General features: G+C 42.2%; 1 protein-coding gene and 1 non-coding gene across 5 annotated transcripts in view; both read left to right on the forward strand.

The window, feature by feature from the left end:
* The window catches only part of HSD17B6 (hydroxysteroid 17-beta dehydrogenase 6), a 62,589-nt gene that overhangs the window by 25,813 nt on the left and 17,009 nt on the right, over positions 1–19,767 (forward strand). Inside the window, exon 1 of one of the 4 annotated variants that reach the window (XM_028110959.2) lies at positions 38–142. The exons of 2 other annotated variants lie outside the window; for them this stretch is intronic. The gene's annotated coding sequence lies outside the window, so the exon portion shown is untranslated. Of the gene's footprint in view, positions 1–37; positions 143–646; positions 1,233–19,767 lie in introns of those variants that run through there. One more of the 4 variants, XM_028110961.2, reaches the window with a different exon arrangement.
* Positions 9,671–9,775, forward strand: LOC114215109 (U6 spliceosomal RNA). The gene has a single exon (XR_003610536.1). It is a non-coding gene; the product is annotated as a U6 spliceosomal RNA (small nuclear RNA).

Genomic DNA, 19,767 nt, shown 5'->3' on the forward strand with positions numbered 1-19,767 from the left:
CGCTGGGAATTGTAGTTCCCACTTGGGGGTTGGCTTAGAGCGCGGCGTGGTCTGGGCCTTTCAGCGTCCTCACTAGGTCAGCTGCTCTGGTGGGTAGAAGAAAGCCGCTCCCATTCCCGGAAGGAAGGTCTCCTACAAAAAGGTGAGCCCTTGAGCATATTGACTTAGGTTATTAAGATGAAGTAAAAAAATGTTCCCCGCTAACTTTTTGAATGTTTTCGAAATAACGCATTTGAACAATGCAAAGCAATATCTTTTTTTCTTTTTTTATTCATTTCAGAGAGAGCACAAGGAGGCAGAGCTGCAGGCAGAGGCAGAGGGAGAAGCAGGCTCCCCGCTGAGCAAGGAGCCCAATGCAGGGCTCGATCTTAGGACCCTGGGAGAATGACCCAAGCCCAAGGCAGACAACCGACTGAGCCACCCAGGCGCCCCTAAGCCAATGTCTTTTTGAGAGGGTTTGGAAATTAATTCTTCATAGAATTACTAGGTCCAATATGTGGAAATAAACGAAGACCAACCAAATAAGAAAATCAAAGGCTATTTATTCAAGGGGGTCAGCTGCAGACACTTGAGTTTTGGCAGAGACTCAAAGGCAGGCAGAGGAGTGGGGAAGCTTTATAGTGGGGGAAGAGGGGAGGTTTCAGGAATGTCCTGATTCAACGGGAAAGCTGTAGTTGGGGTAACTAGGAGTAGGGACATTCTGTGGGATTGATTAGGAGCGCGTATTGGCTTTCTCTGGTTGGTCCTAAATTGGAAGTGGCCACAAAATCTGAGGAAGCTGATATTTATTAATCAAGTCCTGGCCATCTGGGGCCAATTGTTACAGGGGTTACTAGAGACAATGGTCTTACCTCTGCAAGTATGACTTAGAGCAGGCTGGCTTCCTGAGCTGTTTATTACAGATAGGGGGACTGGTTACCTGGGTTGGCTTCTTCAGGTTGTAGGTCACGGTTCTGTTTTGTTTTTGTTTTTACATAAACTCTACGCTCAACGTAGGGTTTGAACTCACAACCCTGAGTTGCATGCTCTGTGAGCTGAGCTACCCAGCAGCCCTCAGAGTTCTGTGTTTATATATGGTCTGGCTACTGTTCGTATATTCAGTCTCTCAAAAAGAACACCCAGGAATGCTAAAATCTGAATTAGAGGAATCTTGCAGAATCCTGGAGAGCTTTACAAGTATAAAAGGAGCCTGTTTGCTACTAATGTGCAGATCTGCCAATCAATCTTACCTGGTAAAGATACACCTCATTGCAAATGTGGACTGGGTGGGCAGTCTATAATCACAAAGATATCATGTCACTTAAAAACCATCATTTTCATGAATTTTATGTTTGCAGTAACAGTAGGAGAGCAGGGAGAGCATAGAGTCTCTAGTAAGTTATTATTAGCCTAATCTCGGAAATGATCACGGTCTTTCAGCTTCTGTAGGCAAAGTGGTCAAAATGGGCTCTGGGCAGATCATACTTACTTGAATATTCCTTGAAATCTGGTTTCCTGCACAGATCTTAGTTGATTTTCATAATCCTTATGCATCTTGTTTTGGGTAGGGTGAGTTTTGTTACTGGGAAGGTCTTTAATAATAATGACGAGTGCTCTGGGGAGTGCTCTTTTCCAGAACCATATCTGTCTGGACTGTTTAATGGAGGTTTCTCAGTTTTCTCATTGCTGCCTTTAGGAACTGACTTCTTTGGGATATTTGGGAGTCCCCTGTTTGAATTTCAGGACCACTAAGGAGGGCAACACCAGAAGGAGCTAAGATGTAAGGGGAGAAAGCAAAGGAAGTTACATTTTTTGAGTTCTTACTATCTGCTCGATTTATTTAACATCAGTTTTCTCATCAGGAAAAGGAATAATAATAATAGCTAGTATTTATATAGCATTTGCTATGCTGTCAGGTATCCTTCTGAGAATTTATTCTTCCACTTTCCACCTGTCAGAATGGCTAAAATAAAAAAGACAAGAAATAACAGGTGTTGGTGAGGATGTAGAGAAAAAAGAACCCTTGTGGACTGTTGGTGGGCATGTAAATTGGTGCAGCCACTGTGGAAAACAGTATGGAGTTTTCTCAAAAAATTAAAATAGAAATACCATATGATTCAGTAATTCCACTACTGGGTATTTACCCGAAGAAAATGAAAGCACTGGGGCGCCTGGGTGGCTCAGTTGGTTAGGTGTTGGCCTTTGGCTTGGGTCATGATCTTGGGGTCCTGGAACTGAGCCCCATGTCAGGCTCCCGGCTCGGGGTTCTGCTTCTCCCTCTCCTTCTCTGTTCTCTCTCTCGCTCTTTCTCAAACAAATAAAATCTTTTAAAAAATTTAAAAAAAAGTACTAATTAGAAAAGATATGTGTGCCCCTATGTTTATTGTAGCATTATTTACAGTAGCAAAGATATCTAGGCACCCCAAATATCCACCAATAGATGAATGGGCAAAGATGTGAGGTACACACACACACACACACACAATGGAATATTGCTTAGTCATAAAAGAGAGTGGGATCTTGCCATTTGCAACAACATGAATGGATCTAGAGAGTATTATGCTAAGTGAAATAAGTGAGACAGAGACAAATACCTTATGATTTCACCATGTAGAATCTAAGAAACAAAACAAAGAAACAAAAAACCAGACTCTTAAATACAGAAAACAAAATGGTGGTTGCTGGAGGTGAGGTGGGTGGGGTGGGGGGGTGGGTGGGGTGGGGGGGGTGAAATAGATAAAGGGGATTAAGAAGTATTAACTTCCAGTTATAAAATAAGTCACGGAGATGAAAAGTACAGCATAGGGAATATGGTCAATAAGATGGTAATAATACTGTTTGGTGACAGATGGTGACTACACTTACTGTGGTAAGCACTGAGTAATGTATAGAATTGTTAAAAAAAAGAATTTATCAGGAAACTTGGGTGGCTCAGTCCATTGAGTGTCTGACTCTTGATCTCAGCTTGGATTTTGATCTCAGGGTTGTGAGTAAAAAAAATTTACCCCTCATAACCCTATATGGTAGATACTAATATTATCCCATTTTGTAGCTGGGGAAATATTCAGAGAATTTAAATACTTTGTTCAAGGTCACACCAGCCAGATAGCTCTCTGCATTTAACCGCTAAGCTACGTGCTGTGTCTCTACAAGGGGTTGTCATGAGAATTAAGTGAGATGAAGTGAGAGGTCCCTAGCACAGTTAACTCATAGGCCACTACTACAGGTGTGAGAAAAAGGTCTAATTCTGTGCAAATGCTCTGGTAGAGAGGCTGTTGTCCTCGGTGCCACTGGGAGGCAGTATTGCCATTCAGTTGGTGTCCCCTTGCGCTTTCATCCCCTTAGGTGCGAAACCCCTTTGTCCTTCAAGCCTTTTACTATCTGCCATCCCCTTTACAGTTACCGTATACATCTGCTGTCATCCTTTTTGGGTAATCCATCAGTTCTAGGTCTCCCTAAGTCATTTGCAGACTTGGACACTTACCTCGTGGACTTCCCTTCCCGTTCAACTCCTATTGTTATTCTGGTTGTTTTTAGCATGTAAAAGATGATCTATGTGGTAGATAGATCCACAGATAGCTAATGAACATTTGTGTTGGACACTTAGGCTCTGGGGAGAAAAAAATTCATGACATGGTTTCTGTTTCCGAGAAAGTTATAAGCTAGTAGGGGCAATAGACACAAATCAAAAAGTGAAAGGAAGTGTTGTAGATGCATTTATTTTTTTATTTTTAATTTTTAAAGGTATTATTTATTTATTAAAGATTTTATTTATTTATTTGACACAGAGAGACACAGCGAGAGAAGGAACAGAAGCAAGGGGAGTGAGAGAGGGAGAAGCAGGTTTCTTGCTGAGCAGGGAGCCCGATGCAGGGCTCAATCCCAGGACCCTGGGATCATGACCTGAGCTGAAGGCAGACACTTCACGACTGAGCCACCCAGGGGCCCCTATAGATGCATTTATAACCAGCTGTCTATTGGTATCAGCATTTTCCGTAAGACTTGGGTAAGATTGGTAAAGGAGCACAGACACAAAATTGTAAATGGCGTGGCACTTTCCAGAAAGTGCCAGTAGTTCGTTTGGACAGAGCTCAGACTTGAAGGGAAGGCTGATGAGATATGGGGCTAAGAGGCAAGCTATGGCCAGAGCATTGGATGCCAAGCTAAGATGTGTGGAAATAAAAATTCTTTATCTTCCATTTTTATTCCACTTTGATTAAAATTAAGATAAAATATTGATCATACCATTATTTGATGAGATGTCTTGGGAGTAAATAATCTTGTTGAAACAAGTAATTTGAAAATTTGATATACTTCTGTGCTAGTTGTTTTCCTCTTTAATAAGGTAAGGAAGAGAGGACTAGAGAATATGTTCTGATGAATCAAGAGCATAATAGAGACTATCTAGGTGGGGCCAAGGTCATATTTAGGTTTAATTATGATAGGTTCTGTCTCTGGTTATCATGAACTACTGAAAAGTAATAAAGAGCACCTTCATAATTGTTTAAGGGCAAAGTTTTAATTTAATCTCACAGGGATGCTGCTTTTAACCACAAAGCAAATGATGGCCACAAAGCCAATAAAACAAGTGTTATAGGACATTGCAGTTGTTTTTTAATCTCTACACTGGATTTCATGTATAAAATTGAATTTTTTCACCTAAACTATAAGTTAACCCATCAGTTTTTTTGGTAAGTAACCTGCCAGTATACATACTGTGTAGGTTTTCATGTTAGTCACGAAGTTGCATACTCTTTGGGTCTAGCTTTCTCTTTGCAGGCTGTATAAAATAAAGGATGGCAGATTCAAATGGGAACACATCAAACCTTGTTCTTCCACAGGAATTTGGATTGGTCGGAAGACAGTGGGGAGCCTTGGAAGGCTTTTAAGCAGGGGAGAGGCATAATCAGAGTTGTGTTTTATTTTTTTTTTTAAAGATTTCATTTATTTATTTGAGAGAGACAAAGAGTGTGAGAGGGAGCATGAATGGGGAGGACGGGCAGAGGGAGAGGGAGAAACAGGTTCCCCACTGAGCAGGGAGCCTGATGCAGGGCCCAATCCCAGGACCCCAGGACCGTGACCCGAGCCAAAGGCAGACACTTAACCAATTGAACCATCCAGGCGCCCCAAAGTTGTGTTTTAGAAATAAATTCTGGAACCCTGAGGAGGGCAGATAGGAGGGGAGAGAGCAACCAGAACCAGAAGCAATCCCCAGAAACTTTTGCTGGAATCCAGGTGACAAATACTTGTGGCCTGAACTAAGGCAGTAAAGTGGAGATGGAGGGGATTGGGTGGACATAACTGACTTAAGAAGGTAGAGTTATTGGGGCGCCTGGGTGGCTCAGTCATTTAGCGTCTGCCTTTGGCTCAGGTCATGATCCCAGGGTCCTGGGATCGAGCCCCGCATCGGGCTCCCTGCTCCGTGGGAAGCCTGCTTCTCCCTCTACCAGTCCCCCTGCTTGTGTTCCCTCTCTTGCTGTGTCTCTCTCTGTCAGATAAATAAATAAAATCTTAAAAAAAAAAAAAGAAGGTAGAGTTAATATTGATTGGATATGGGGAAGGAGGAAGTGGTCTAGGATGATTGCTCAGGTTTCAGGCTTGGGCAACTGGTGAGAAGTGGGTTGTCCGGCACCCAGCGGGCACTCATTACATTTGTTGAACGTTGAATAGATTTAGGGACAGGAAATAACATGAAAATGAGGAGGATTAGATTGCAACAAAGCGTCCTTCTACAGTTTTGGAAAGTTTAATTTGAAAGTATAATTTTTAATTTGAGATACCCCCTAAAAGCATCCTATGCTTTTCTTTCATAGACCCCATCAGTATGTAATGATATATTTATTTGTGGGACTATATATTTAATGTCTGTTTTTCCTGCTAAGACTATAAGTTCTAAGATTTCAAATATCATGTCTACTTTACTCACCCCTACTGTCTCCAGTAACTTGATAGGACCTAGCACGTAGTTGGGGGAATACATTATGGAATGGATGGGTGCAGCCAGGTGGGAGATGTCCAGCAGGCACTTGGATCTGAGGAGCTAGATCTCAGGAGTGAACTGGACTGAAGACAGAGATTTGCAAGTCATTAGCACTCAGATCCGGGTTGAAGCCGGTGATGACTGAGGATATGTACAGTGAGAAGAGAAAAAAGGCCAGGAGGGAACTCTTAAAGATACTGACTTTAAAAACTGGGTAGAGGAAGGGGAGCCAGCAAAGACAATGTGAATGAATAGGAATAGAAGCAGGAAAAGAGCTGGGAAGGGTGATTTCATAAGAGCCAAGGGGGGAGAGTTGTGAAAGGGTGCTGATACCAATTCCAATGTGGTTGGAGGGTGCACATATCCAAACCAATTCTTCAGACACTAGCTGGGTGTCCTATAATTCAACAGTATCTACCTGGAGCTAGCATCAGATTCCGTAGGTTAAGGGTTCAATCACACAAGACTGCCCCACTTCAGATGCCGATCGCAAGCCCCAGCTTGTCACCTGTGCTTCTGACCAACTGGCTACAAATCAGAGGGTCCCACAAATCGCTCCTTGGGTTTGATTAATTTTCTTTTCTTTTTTTTTTTTTTAGATTTTATTTATTTATTTGACATAGAGAGACACATGGTGAGAGAAGGAACACAAGCAGGGGGAGTAGGAGAGGGAGAAGCAGGCTTCCCTCTGAGAAGGGAACCCGATGCGGGACTCGATCCCAGGACCCTGGGATCATGACCCGATCCGAAGGCAGCTGCTTAACGACTGAGCCAGCCAGGCGCCCCGGGTTTGATTAATTTTCTAGAGCTGCTCACAGACCTCAGGAAACCCCTTTACTCACTAGATTACCAATTTATTACAAAGGATATGAATCAACAGCCAGATGAAGAGATATATAAGGCAAGGTATGTGGGAATGGGCTTGGAGCTTCCATGCCCTCTTCAGATTCTACCTGAATTTAATCTGCATGTGTTCACCAACCTGGAAGCTCTCTGAACCTTGCCCTTTTGGGTTTTATGGCAGCTTTATTACATAGGCACAATAGATTAAATCATTGGCCATTGGTGATTAAACTATCTCTAGCCCCACTCTTTCCCTGAGGTCTGGCGGTGGGACTGAAAATTCCAACTTCTGTTCCTGGTTGGTTCTCCTGGCAGCCAATGATGTGCTTTCCAAAAGTCACCTCATTAACATAAGCCCAGTTGTGGTAGAAAGGGGCTTGTTATGAATAGCAATACATCATTTTACCTTCATGGCTCTGGAGTGATTTCAGGGACTGAGGACAAAAGGCCAAATATTATTATAAGGAAAGATGCTCCCATTGATCTTTTTTTTTTAAAGATTTTATTTATTTGTCAGAGAGAGAGGGAACACAAGCAGGGGGAGTGGGAGAGGGAGAAGCAGGCTCCCCGCTGAGCAAGGAGCCCGATGTGGGACTCGATCCCAGGACCCTGCGATTATGACCTAAGCTGAAGGCAGACGCTTAACTGACTGAGCCACCCAGGCATCCTTTCCATTGCCCTTTATCCCTCAGGAAATTCCAAGGGCTTTGGGAGCTGTGAGCCAGAAACATGGACAAAGACCAAACATATATGAAAAATAAATAATTGGTCATCTGAAAGACCAAATATATATTTCTTACAAATCACAATATTGCATACTGATACATGCTACATTATGGATGAACCTTGAAAACATTATGCTAAACAAAAGGAGCCAGTCATAAAAGGCCATATATTGTGTGATTCCATTTATGTGAAATGTCCAGAATAGGCAAATCCGTAGATGTGGAAAGTAGATTAGTAGTTGCCTAGGGCTAGAGAAGGGAAAAATGGTGACTGCTAAGGAGTACAGGGTTTCTTTTTGGGGTGAAGAAAGTGTTCTGAAATGAGATACCCTGTGAATATACTAAAACACACTGAACTGTATACTTTGAAAGGGTTAATTGTATGTGAACTGTGTCAATAAAGCTGTTATTAACATACACGTACATACATACATACACGTACACATCCTGGCTGCAGGGCCCAAGACTAAGCAGCTGCAGCTCTTTGGCAAGGTGTCTCACTCCATGAAGGCTGAGATCCCAGAGTTGTGCAGCTGATCTCAGATTGGCGGTCTGTGTGGGCTCTGCTTAAATTAGCCGACCTCCTTACTCCTTACTCCAGCTGGGGTTTTATATTTTAGTATTCCAACTTAAATCAGAGGATGGGGGCCGAAGGGCATGGAAAATGCTCTGGTTGGCCAGGGCAGCTCTTTTCTTTCTGCTTTTTATTTCGGTTATAACCGATCTGGTTCTCCAGTTGAACAAGGATGGATGACACTGGTGAGAACTGTGAGCTTGGCCCGAGGGTGTGGAGTGGCCCCTGCTCTTACCACAAGGTTCTTACCACAGACGGAGATACTGTGCAAGCAGTGCAGAAGGTGGAGGGGGTGTGGCGAATGGGAGAGGCTGGGGCTGCTGACCTCCGCGGATTCATGAAGTCCTCCCAAGTCTCCGGGACTGGACTCTTCCCTGAGCCGGTGGGGGTGGGGGTGGTGGTGGTGGTGGGGGGTGTGTGTGTGTGTGTGTGTGTGTGTGTGTGTGTGTGTGTGTGTGTGTTGAGTTGAGGATTGGGAGGAGATAAGGTCTGTGTGGAGAGAGGTCTTAATAATGATTTCTGGTTTCTCAAAAGATCTTTCAACTTTGATTCCTGAAAGAAATTTTATCACCATTGTTTTTTCTGCTTTTTAAATCTGCACTCCTTTGGAGTTTGGGAAAATATTGTTTAAAAGTTGGGGGTGATTTTATCGTTGCAAATAAGATCCCCTGGGTATGCCCTATAAATTGAGATTCTTGACAGTGGGGAAAATCAGCTCTCATAGTTCATGCTGGTAGCTGTGGGGTAAGTTTGTGAAACTGTGGGTAAGCAAAAGGAGGTTTCTCTAATTATTAAAGTCATGAGAATTGTGTTGCTGAAGCTTGGTAGTCTAGTTTGGGTCCTGCCCTAAGCAGACCCCCGCTAACACCACCCAGTCTCCCATGGCCAGCAAGCTCTTTGCAGTGGGAGTGGTGAAAAAATTTTTTCTTTCTTTCTTTTTTTTTTTAACTCAGCCACTAAACACAGTTTAATAGTCCCATTATTGCTTCCCACTTGTTAAATTTCTAATTCTGTGGAGAACAGAGAAGTAAAATTCCAAAGGCAGTTAAATAAGAAGTGTTTGAAATCCGACATATATTCCCAAACAAGAATTCCTCAGGTAACATTTTTTCTTTCTCTTTGTGGAATCCTATATACTGTTATGAAGTGTGTTATAACAAAAAAAATGCCTGGGGGCGCCTGGGTGGCTCAGACGTTGGGCATCTGCCTTCGGCTCAGGTCATGATCCCAGGGTGCTGGGATCGAGCCCCGCATCGGGCTCCCTGCTCAGCTGGGAAGCCTGCTTCTCCCTCTCCCACTCCCCCTGCTTGTGTTCCGTCTCTCGCTGTCTCTTTCTCTGTCAAATAAATAAATAAAATCTTTTAAAAAATGCCTGTACACTGCATCAGTTGCTAGAGTATTTGTTTATTTTTCCCACTTGGCAGAGGTGAAGTCAGTTGTTGGAATGAGGCTGAGATTAGAGAATCTGTTAAGTTTTATTCTTGGATAGATGTAGCATCTTCAAAAAGAGCTTGAGGTAACCTAAAGTAAAAGACACGTGTACATTAAGGATAATAAAATGCAATTTGAGTGCTTGCTTTGGCAGCACATATACTAAAATTGGAATGATAGAGAAGATTAGCATGGCCCCTGCTCGAGGATGACATGTAAATTCATGAAACGTTCCATATTTTAAAAAAATAAGTAAATAAAATGCCAATGGAGTACAAAAAGAAATAGAAAATCAAAGTGATAGAAGAGCGAAGAAGAAAAAAATGCTGTCTACAAAGGCGGAGAGAATTATTCTGATTGAACATTAAATTTGGCTTTGAACTTCTAAGATAATATGAAGAACTAGGTACTTTAAAAATAATCAGTAGCAGGGCACTTGGGTGGCTCACTCGGTTTAGTGTCTGCCTTCGGCTCAGGTCATGATCCCAGGGTCCTGGGTTCGAGCCCCACATCTGGCTCCCTGCTCATCGGGGAGCCTGCTTCTCCCTCTCCCTCTGCACCCCTCCTCCTGTTCTCTTGCTCGCTCAATCTCAAATAAATAAATAAAAATTTAAAAAAAAATAACCAGTAGCGTACTCTTTACTTAGAAAAGACAAAGTCTCAAAAAAAGAAAAAGAAAGAAAACACAAGTACTCTCCCGGTACTAAATGCATGGCAGTATTTATGTATGTATTTATTTATTTATTTATTGAAAAAGATTTTATTTATTCATTTGAGACAGATACAGAGAAAGAGAGCATGAGCTGAGGGAGAGGCAGAGGGAGAGGGAGAAGCAGACTTGCCGTTGAGCTGGGAGCCATACGTGGGACTCGATCCCAGGACCTGGAGATCATGACCTGAGCCAAAGGCAGATGCTTAACCATCTGAGCCACCCATGCACCCCAATGACAGGATTTATTGTGTGGGGTCTTGCACAGTGTATGGATGCATGTTGTTCTTGATAAGAATTTCATAAGCAAATGCGGGGGTTATTTTCTTCAGACTTTTTTGTTTTTTTTATCAAAGAAGTATTTTTATTTTTCTAATTTGAGTTAAAAACATGCAGATCATAAGTGGATGGTTCAGTGAATTTTCACAAAATTAATACTTACATTACAGCCACACAGGTCAAGAAATGAACTTTACCAGCACCACAGACAATCCCCTAAATACCTCCCTCCATCTTTGACCCCAGCCACCTACCCAAGGGTAACCATGAATCTGATTTGTAGCAACATAGATTAGTTTTGCCTATTTGTAACTGTGTGTAGGTAGAATCTACACAAAGTTCTTTTGTGTCACAATATTATGTTTGTGAGATTCACACATCTAATTGTATGTAGCTATAGTTCATTTTTGTCACTGTATAGCATTACATTGTGTGAACATATTTCAACTTATTTATTCAACTGTTGTGGCATATTTGGGTTGTTTTCAGCTTTTGGCTGTTACAGATGATAATGCTGCCACGGACACATCTTATGATGCACATGTGCGCATATTTTGTTTTTGTTATGCACTTAAAAGTGGAATCAATTAGTATAGGGAAGGTGGATCTTTATCTTTGGTAGATAAGGACAAACCATTTTTCAAGTTGATTGAATCAATTAACTCTTTCAATGGAAATGCTTGATTGTTCCATATTTTTGCCAGCACTTGACATTGTCAACTTTTTTTCAGTTAAAACATTATGGTGGGTGCATCTGATTATGATAAATGATTATTGACTTGAGTACCACCTAGTCTGTATGTCCAAAATGAGAACAGAGAATGTTGTGGTGGATCAGTCCATGAATCCATGTACTGATTGTGTGTGTGTGTGTGTGTGTGTGTGTGTGTGTATTTTAATTTATTTGAGAGAGAGAGCGTGCGAGCACGAGAAGGGGGAGGGGCAGAGGGAGAGGGAGAAGCAGGTTCCCGCTGAGCAAGGAGCCTGATACAGGGATCGATCCCAGGACCCTGGGATTATGACCCAAGTGGAAGGCAGACACTTAACTGACTGAGCCACCCAGCTGCCCTCCATGTGCTGATTATAGACTCACTCTTAGGATCAGTGACTAGACTGATAGGAGTCTGTAGACAAACCTGAAGGTCTGAAGTTTGAAAGGAGGGAATACAGGCCTTATTTTGCCATGCACTATATTGCAGAGAGCTAGGTTCTCTGCTTGAGACTGAAGAAAGTCAGGGTGAATTAGCATTGTCCAGTATGGTGATAAAGAGCTGGTAGAAATGATGAAGCGTGTTGCAACACATGGAGTTTGACATCTGAATGCACCAAATAGTTTGAGTTCTCATGGTGCAATTTCCTTCTGTTAAAGCCTGGAGGAAGAGGTAGGGCTCATAGAGAAAGACCTAGAATGGCACTGATAAAACAACAACCAAAATAATGCTAGTAACATCTAATGATTTTATAGTGTTGTATGTGTGTTAACTCATTTGACTTTCTCAACAAATCACGGAGATGTCCTTTTCCCATTTTGAAAATGAGCACCCAGGTACAGAGAGGTTAATTCACTTACCCAAGGCCATACAAGTAAATGACAAATAAAGCTGAATTTGAACCCAGGTAATCTGGCCTCAGAATCCAGGTTCAGGACTTTATGCTAGCCACAAAATTAGGGTTGGGGGCAGGGGAACTCATGCAGAGAGATTCTTGGAAAGGAAGAAAAGGAAAAGTAGGCAGGAATTAGCCGGGTGGTCTCACTGGTATCAACTAACAGGCTCCCAAAAAAGTGTTCTGACAAACGGAATACATTCTGCACTGTTGCTGAAGGGGAAAATCTTGGAAGCCTGAAACATCTCCAGGTTTGGATGTGAGAGTCTTCAGCACACAGCAAGTACAATGGCTGGGTAGGGAAGCCCGGTTTAGCAGAGAGCCTAACACTGAGGATTGCCAGTCTTCCCTCCTTCTCATACCTGTGTCAGGTTTTTATGATTGCTCTACTGAGGGATAGATGACGAGTATCACGGCTAGTTTCTTTTGGGTTTCCTGGTTGTAGAGAAACCAATTAGGGGCAGCAGTTGATATATTATGATATATCATAATATATATATGATTATATTAAATCATATTACATATGATTTAAATTTCTAATACCCATGCCAGTGGCTTGGGACCCTGTATTTGCCCCAGATTTTGAGACAACCAACGAGGTCAATTCATGGGGCTCCAAAGGGGCCCTGTCACTGAGACCTGGGCTGGAGGGTAGGCTCTGGAGACTGATAATCAGGAGGGAGGAACAAAGGAGGGACACCTAGTGGGTTCTTAGGTGGAGATTAAACCATCTTTACTTCCTCTTGGAGCCCCTGGACATGTCCCACTTCCCTACACCCTTTTATATCTTTGTTTCCTCTTCCCCTAGCTTCTCCCTTTTTTCCTCATGCTTACATTGCCCCATCCACAAATATAAATAATAACCTTCCCTGGGAGAAGAGCTCACTCTAAATAGGGAGAGGAGGAAGGAAGTCTCAGGCTGGGAAATGGCCATATGACCTCTATAGTTCATGTAGACAGTCTCAGGACCAAGTCTCCAAGACAGGATGGGCCAGTGACTGCACTGCTGGTAAAGAAAAGGCTCTGTAGGTATTTCCTACAGAGTCATGTTTGGACTCAAGCATCTCCAGCCCAAGGAGGTAGCTCAGTGAAGAGTATTGCTCATCTCCCTGAGACTTCTCCAAGGCTTTCCCTTTTCTCCTTCCCAGTCTCCTTCAGGTTGTTCCCCATCGTTGCCAACACTTATTTTTTCTTGTTATTTTGGCTCCTATGTATATGTTGACTATGTATGTGGGTTTGTTTCTGGGCTCTTGATTCTGTTCTCTTGGTCTATGTTTGTGTGTTTATGCCAGTAAATGTCTCTTTGATTACTATAGCTTTGTAGTATAGTTTGAAATCAGGAAATGTGATGCCTCCAGCTTTGTTCTTCTTTCTCAGTATTAAATTGGCTATTTAGGGTCTCTTGGGCTTCCCTAAGAATGTTAGGATTGTTTTTTCTATTTCTGTGAAAAATGCCATTGGAATTTTGATAGGGATTTCCTTTGATCTATAGATGGCTTTGGGTAGAATAGACATTTCAACAAGATGAATTCTTTTTTTAAAACATTTATTGATTTAAGTAATCTCTACTCCCAATGTGGGGCTTGAACTCCTGACCCAGAGACCAAGAGTTGCATGCTGTTCTGACTGAGCCCCAACAATATTAATTCTTCTGATCCACGAACATGGGATCTTTCCATTTATTTGTGTACTTACTATTTCTTTCATCAAAGTCTTAATAGTTTTCATTGTACAGATCTTTCACCTCTTTGGTTAAATTTATTCCTAAGTATTTTGTTGTTTTTGATGCTATTGTAAATGGGTTTGCTTTCTTTATTTCTTTTTCAGGTAGTTCATTTTTAGTGTATTGAAATGCAACTGATTTTTGTAGGTTGATTTTTTTTTTTTTTTATGCTCCAGTTTTACTGAATTTGTTTATTAGTTCCAACGGTTTCTTGGTGGGGTCTAGGATTTTCTTTCTTTCTTTCTTTTTTTTTTTTCCCCTTAGCCCCGAACCCACCCCTAGGATTTTCTGTATATGTTGAACCATCCTTGCATCTCAGGTATTTGAAACTGGATATCATCCTAGGACTCCCCCATCTGATCACTGGGTCCTAGGGCATCTGCCTCTTATATATTTCTAATTGCTCCCTTCCTCCTCATACCCACTGCATGGTCAGCTCTTTCATCTCCTGCATGTCTTTGTCCAGATGTTGCTTTCTTAGTGAGGCCTACTCTGACAACTATATTTAATACTGTAAACTGTCCTCACTCCAGCCCTCTTGATCCCCCTTATTCTGCTCTTTTTCTTTTTCCCAAAGTGCATATCCTCTTCTAACATATTTATTATGTCTATTGTTTATTTTACTTTTTCAAAAGTTTTATTGAGATATAATTCATATATACAATTCACACATTTAAAGTTTACAATTCAGTCACTCTTAATATATTCACAGAGTTGTGTGACCATCACCAAAATCAATTTAGAATATTTTTATTACCCTAAAAAGAATTCTCTTACTCTTTAGCAGTCACCTCCCATTTCCCTCCAGCTCCTTCAGCCCAACCCTAGGTAACTACTCACCTACTCTTTGTCTCTATAGATTTACCTATTCTGGAAATATCTTATAAATCGACTCATACAATATGTGGTCTTTTGGAACTTACTTCTTTCACTGAGCATAATGTTTTCAAGGTGCCAAAGCAACTGTACCATTTTACATTTTCACCAGCAGTGAATGAGGGGTGAGCCCCTAATGCAGTGCCTGACACATAGTGGGTGCTCAATAAATGTTTATTAAATGTATGGATGAGAAAATGTGGGACACAATCTACATTGTTTAGCATGCCATCCAAGGGCTTTCCTGATCAGGTCCCTACCTATTTTTCCAGGATCATCTTTTGCTACTCCATGGCTTCTAGCTTTACAAACCTCTCTGCCTTCTCATATACATCCTGTTCCTGCTGCCTGAGGTATGCTTCTTGTCCTGCTTATGTGCTGAGCTTCTGTTCGCCTCCAGCACTACCTCTGCCCTTACACCTTTGGTGTAACAGGTGCTTTCTCTTGCTGTCCTCTCCACATTTTCTTAATAATTTATTTCTATTTCTATATCCCCTGCTAGTTCTGTGAGCTTCTTAAGGATTAGCACTGTTCTACTCATTTTTGTATCCTCTGCACTTGGCACAGAGTTGGTATTTAATAAATGTCTGTTTCAGCGAACAAGTAGAGGAAATAGCAAGAGCAAAACCCCAGCGGGAGAAATACACTGGCAGGTTTGAGAAACAGTTTTCCAACTTGACTGTGTTAAAAAACAAAACTCAACTGAGTAAATTTGAGGATCTAATTGACTCTGCTAAATGATTCATGAATTGGGCAGTATCCCATCTAGCAAGGAGAGGGGAGCTGCACTGAGCTTGGAAAAAGAAAGGTTTTTAAAGGCACAGAGAGGGCATTAAAAAAAAAAAAAGGAAATTTATTAGCAAGGAATGCATTCTTTAGGCAAGGTTGCCCTCCTAAGGGAGAAAGGGGTCTATGGGGGATTATCTCCTACTGTTGACCAGGAAATTCCATTTTGGCTGGTTAAAGGTTACATTCCTGGGGAGGTTGACACTGCAGTTAGCTTAGGTATTAAATCATGGTTTACTGACACGGGGCCTTAACATAAGTGACTCCATTTGGGGCCTGTGGATTTCTTTTTAACATAGCCCCTTTTTGATCAGACCTGCAGTTTAAGTGAGAGATGTGATAAAAAAAATTATTTTTGAGATGTCATAAAAATTTAAGGCATCACCTCCACTCTCAGCTACTATTCTGTAGTTTTTGCAGCTGTTAAAAAGCAAAATTCAGCAAGTAAATTTGAAGATCTCATTGGCTTTATCAAATGATTCATGAATCAGGCATCATCCCATCTAGCAAGTAGAGGGGAACTCAGAGGAGCTGTACAAAATGGAAAGTTTTTATAGGAAGGAGGGTGGGGCAAGAAAGTTATTTGCAAAAGAAAAGGATTATTCTAGGCAAGGTTGCTTTCCCTTAAGGGGAAGTGTAGGGGGTCTTACCATGAAGATCATCCCATCTTCCTTTAGAGGGTGGAGAGGGCCCACGTGGCAGACTTATAAGTGCCGATCATGTGCCGATCGGAAAATTCCTGATTAAGACTGTTTTTCTGGGGAGGTTGGAACTGCAGTTAAATTAGGTATTAAGCCCTTGTGTGGGGCCTTGACCTAAATGACACCATTCTGGGCTGTTGTTTCCTTTTTTTTTTGTTTTTTAAGATTTTATTTATTTATTCATGAAAGACAGAGAGAGAGAGAGAGGCAGAGGGAGAGGGAGGCTTCCAAGGAGCAGGGAGCCCGACGCGGGAGTCGATCCTAGGACCCCGGGATCATGACCTGAGCCGAAGGCAGATGCTTAACCATCTGAGCCACCCAGGCGCCCTGTTGTTTCCTTTTTTTTTTTTTAAGATTTTATTTATTTATTTATTTGAGAGAGAGAATGAGAGAGAGAGAGCACATGAGGGGGGGAGGGGCAGAGGGAGAAGCAGACTCCCTGCCGAGCAGGGAGCCCGATATGGCACTCGATCCCGGGACTCCGGGATCATGACGCGAGCTGAAGGCAGTCGCTTAACCAACTGAGCCACCCGGGCGCCCTGTTGTTTCCTTTTTAACACAACTTTGTTGATCCTTTGTTTGGTATTCACAGGTCATGACTTTTTTTGCTTAATCTCTGAGATATCCACAGGTTACAGCTTCAGGTTCACAATTTTTGAGTTGGTCCTCCTCTTTGTTCTTTTTTTCTGATGTTCCAGTCTTAGGGAGATCATTGGATTGGTGGTTAGTGGCTGTGAACATGCATGTAAAACTTTTGAGAGAATATGACACACCAGGGAGATTATTATGATTATTATAAGGAAGATAATTCCCAGTGTTTGAAGTGTACTTCCAAGCCATGGTGACCAGGACCCAAACCAATCAAAATCGAATAAGTCAAACAAAAACCTTAAATAAATAAAATGTTTAAAAAAAATCTACAGATAGTTAATGTGGATGAGAACTAACCAACTGTTGATTATCAAATAAATGTATAAAACTGCCACACACCCACACAACACACGCACACACACACGAATCTGTATGGTTTGGAGAGTAACTAAGTGTGAGTGAAGAGTGAAGATGGAGGAGCCAAAGACTGGGCAAGGCTTTGCAGCCCCATGCTGGGCAGAGTGGTCAGGTTCAGTCTTGGAGTCTTGGCTTATTATACTTGCTTCTATGTGTCTTTGTGGAGTTAGATACTTTCTAACTATCTACAGAGAAGGAAAAAGCCTGTAGAAACACTTATTATGTATTATAATTACAACCTTCAAGAAAAACAAAAGTAATACAGGGAATACAGCTGTGACATATAATTGTAGTCAATCAATTGGGTGCAGTGGCATCGTTTTTTCGATTGTGCTAAAACCAAACAGGCTCTTCTGGAAGTGATATTTGTTTATTCATACTGGACCAAAGCGCTGAAGTAGGTGCTGTGTCACTTATAAAGATGAATCACTCACAGAACTGCGCCAGGGGTACCAGTCCAGTTGGAGAGATGAATTACATGGGAGAGGTATGAATAGACGTTATGGGAGAGCAGATCTATTGATGATTCAGAGAAAACTTTATAGGGAGGAAGTGTGAATTGCTGAGGCTTGCAGGACGAGGGAGTATTTGACATGCAGAGATGAGCATCCAGGGCATTTAGGGCAAAGGCATGGTAAGAGTGTAGACCTGGAGCATGGAAAGAGCCCAGCACAACTAAATGGAGAGCAGCAAGCTCTTTGGTTTGGACATAGGTTGTGTGAGTGGGAAGAAGGGGAGGTAAATTTGAGGCCTAATCATGGAGGGCCCTGTACACCCAACTAAAGTTTTAGATTATTTTTAGTAGGTTCAAGGCTTTTCAGATAGTAACATCAGCAGAGCTGTGCTTTGGGAAAATTAAGCAGACAGCACCATGTGGATGAGAGAGGAAGGGACTGACCCTGTGGGGATAGTGAGAAGGCTTCTATGATGGGCCAAGCAAAAGCCACTGAGTGTTGAAGGCTTGAACAATGGATGTGGCCATAGGGATGAAGAGGAGGGGACAGGTGCTTCAGACACAACAGAGCCCGACTCTACAGCCTCATCTCCTCAAAGAATGCATGCGGCCAGGAAGAGGAAGTGTCAGGAGCTTTAAGACTAAAATGTAATACAAATAGAAATTGGGAATACTAGAGACGAAGCACCTTTAGGAGAGAAGATGGTGAATTCTGTCTTGGGTATATTGAGTATCTGGCTAAACATTTGGCTGGAGAGTACTTCAGGAAATTAGAAATACAGGACAGAGCCTCAGAAAATGGTCAGGTTGGAGATATAGATCTGGGCCATAAGAGGGGATGAGATTGCCAAGGAGAGCCTGAGGAACAGGCAGGGAAGGATTCTGGGACAGAACATTGGGGAATCTTTGCATTTAGGGTGTAGGAAGGAGAGAAGAAGCAACTGAGGAGGAAGGGAAGGGGTGCTCTGATAGAAGCAGGAGAACCAGGAGAGTGGAGTATCTTGGAAGTCAAGGAAGGAATATGTTCCTAGAGTTGGGTGGTCAAGATGGAGCAGGTGATGGCTTCCGACTGTGAGAGCAGGGAGCTCAGGTGGGAAAAGTAGTCCAGGGCTAGACCATGGGAAGTCTTCTAGGAAAGAGATAGTATGGTGTGGTGATTTGATCCTGTCTCTCCTACTCACTCTCTGACTTTGGACAATTCCCTTCATTTTTGCCTTAATTTGTGCCCCAGGGTCCTCATCTGAAAAGTAGGCATAATGATTGCACGTACCTCATGAGGTCGTATGTGTGTGTGTTGTTTTGAACAGTGCCTGGCACAAGGTAAGTTCTAAATTACTGTTCACTATTTTTTTTGTTTTGTTTTTTTATGTTTGCCTAATGGTTTTCTTTTTTTTCCTTTAAATTTTTATTGTTATGTTTTTTTTAAAGATTTTATTTATTTATTTGAGAAAGAGAGAATGAGAGATAGAGAGCACGAGAGGGAAGAGGGTCAGAGGGAGAAGCAGACTCCCCGCTGAGCAGGGAGCCTGATGTGGGACTCGATCCCGGGACTCCAGGATCATGACCTGGGCCGGAAGCAGTCGCTTAACCAACTGAGCCACCCAGGCGCCCTTTTTATTGTTATGTTAATAACCATACATTACATCATCAGTTTTTGATGTAGTGTTCCATGATTCATTGTTTGTGTATAACACCCAGTGCTCCACGCAGAACGTGCCCTCTTTAATACCCATCACCAGGCTAACCCATCCCCCCACCCCCCTCCCCTCTAGAACCCTTAGTTTGTTTTTCAGAGTCCATCGTTTCTCATGGTTCATCTCCCCCTCTGATTTCCCCCCATTCATTCTTCCCCTCCTGTTATCTTCTTTTTCTTTTTTTTTTCTTAACATATATTGCATTATTTGTTTCAGATGTACAGATCTGTGATTCCACAGTCTTGCACAATTCACAGTGCTCACCATAGCACATACTCTCCCCATTGTCTATCACCCAGCCACCCATCCCTCCCACCCCACCCCCACTCCAGCAACCCTCAGTTTGTTTCCTGAGATTAAGAATTCCTCATATCAGTGAGGTCATATGATACATGTCTTT

This window comes from Eumetopias jubatus, unplaced genomic scaffold, assembly GCF_037043125.1.
Source record: "Eumetopias jubatus isolate StellerSeaLion01/CBP00866 unplaced genomic scaffold, mEumJub1_p1.0 scaffold_8, whole genome shotgun sequence".
Classification (NCBI taxonomy): Eukaryota; Metazoa; Chordata; class Mammalia; order Carnivora; family Otariidae; genus Eumetopias; species Eumetopias jubatus.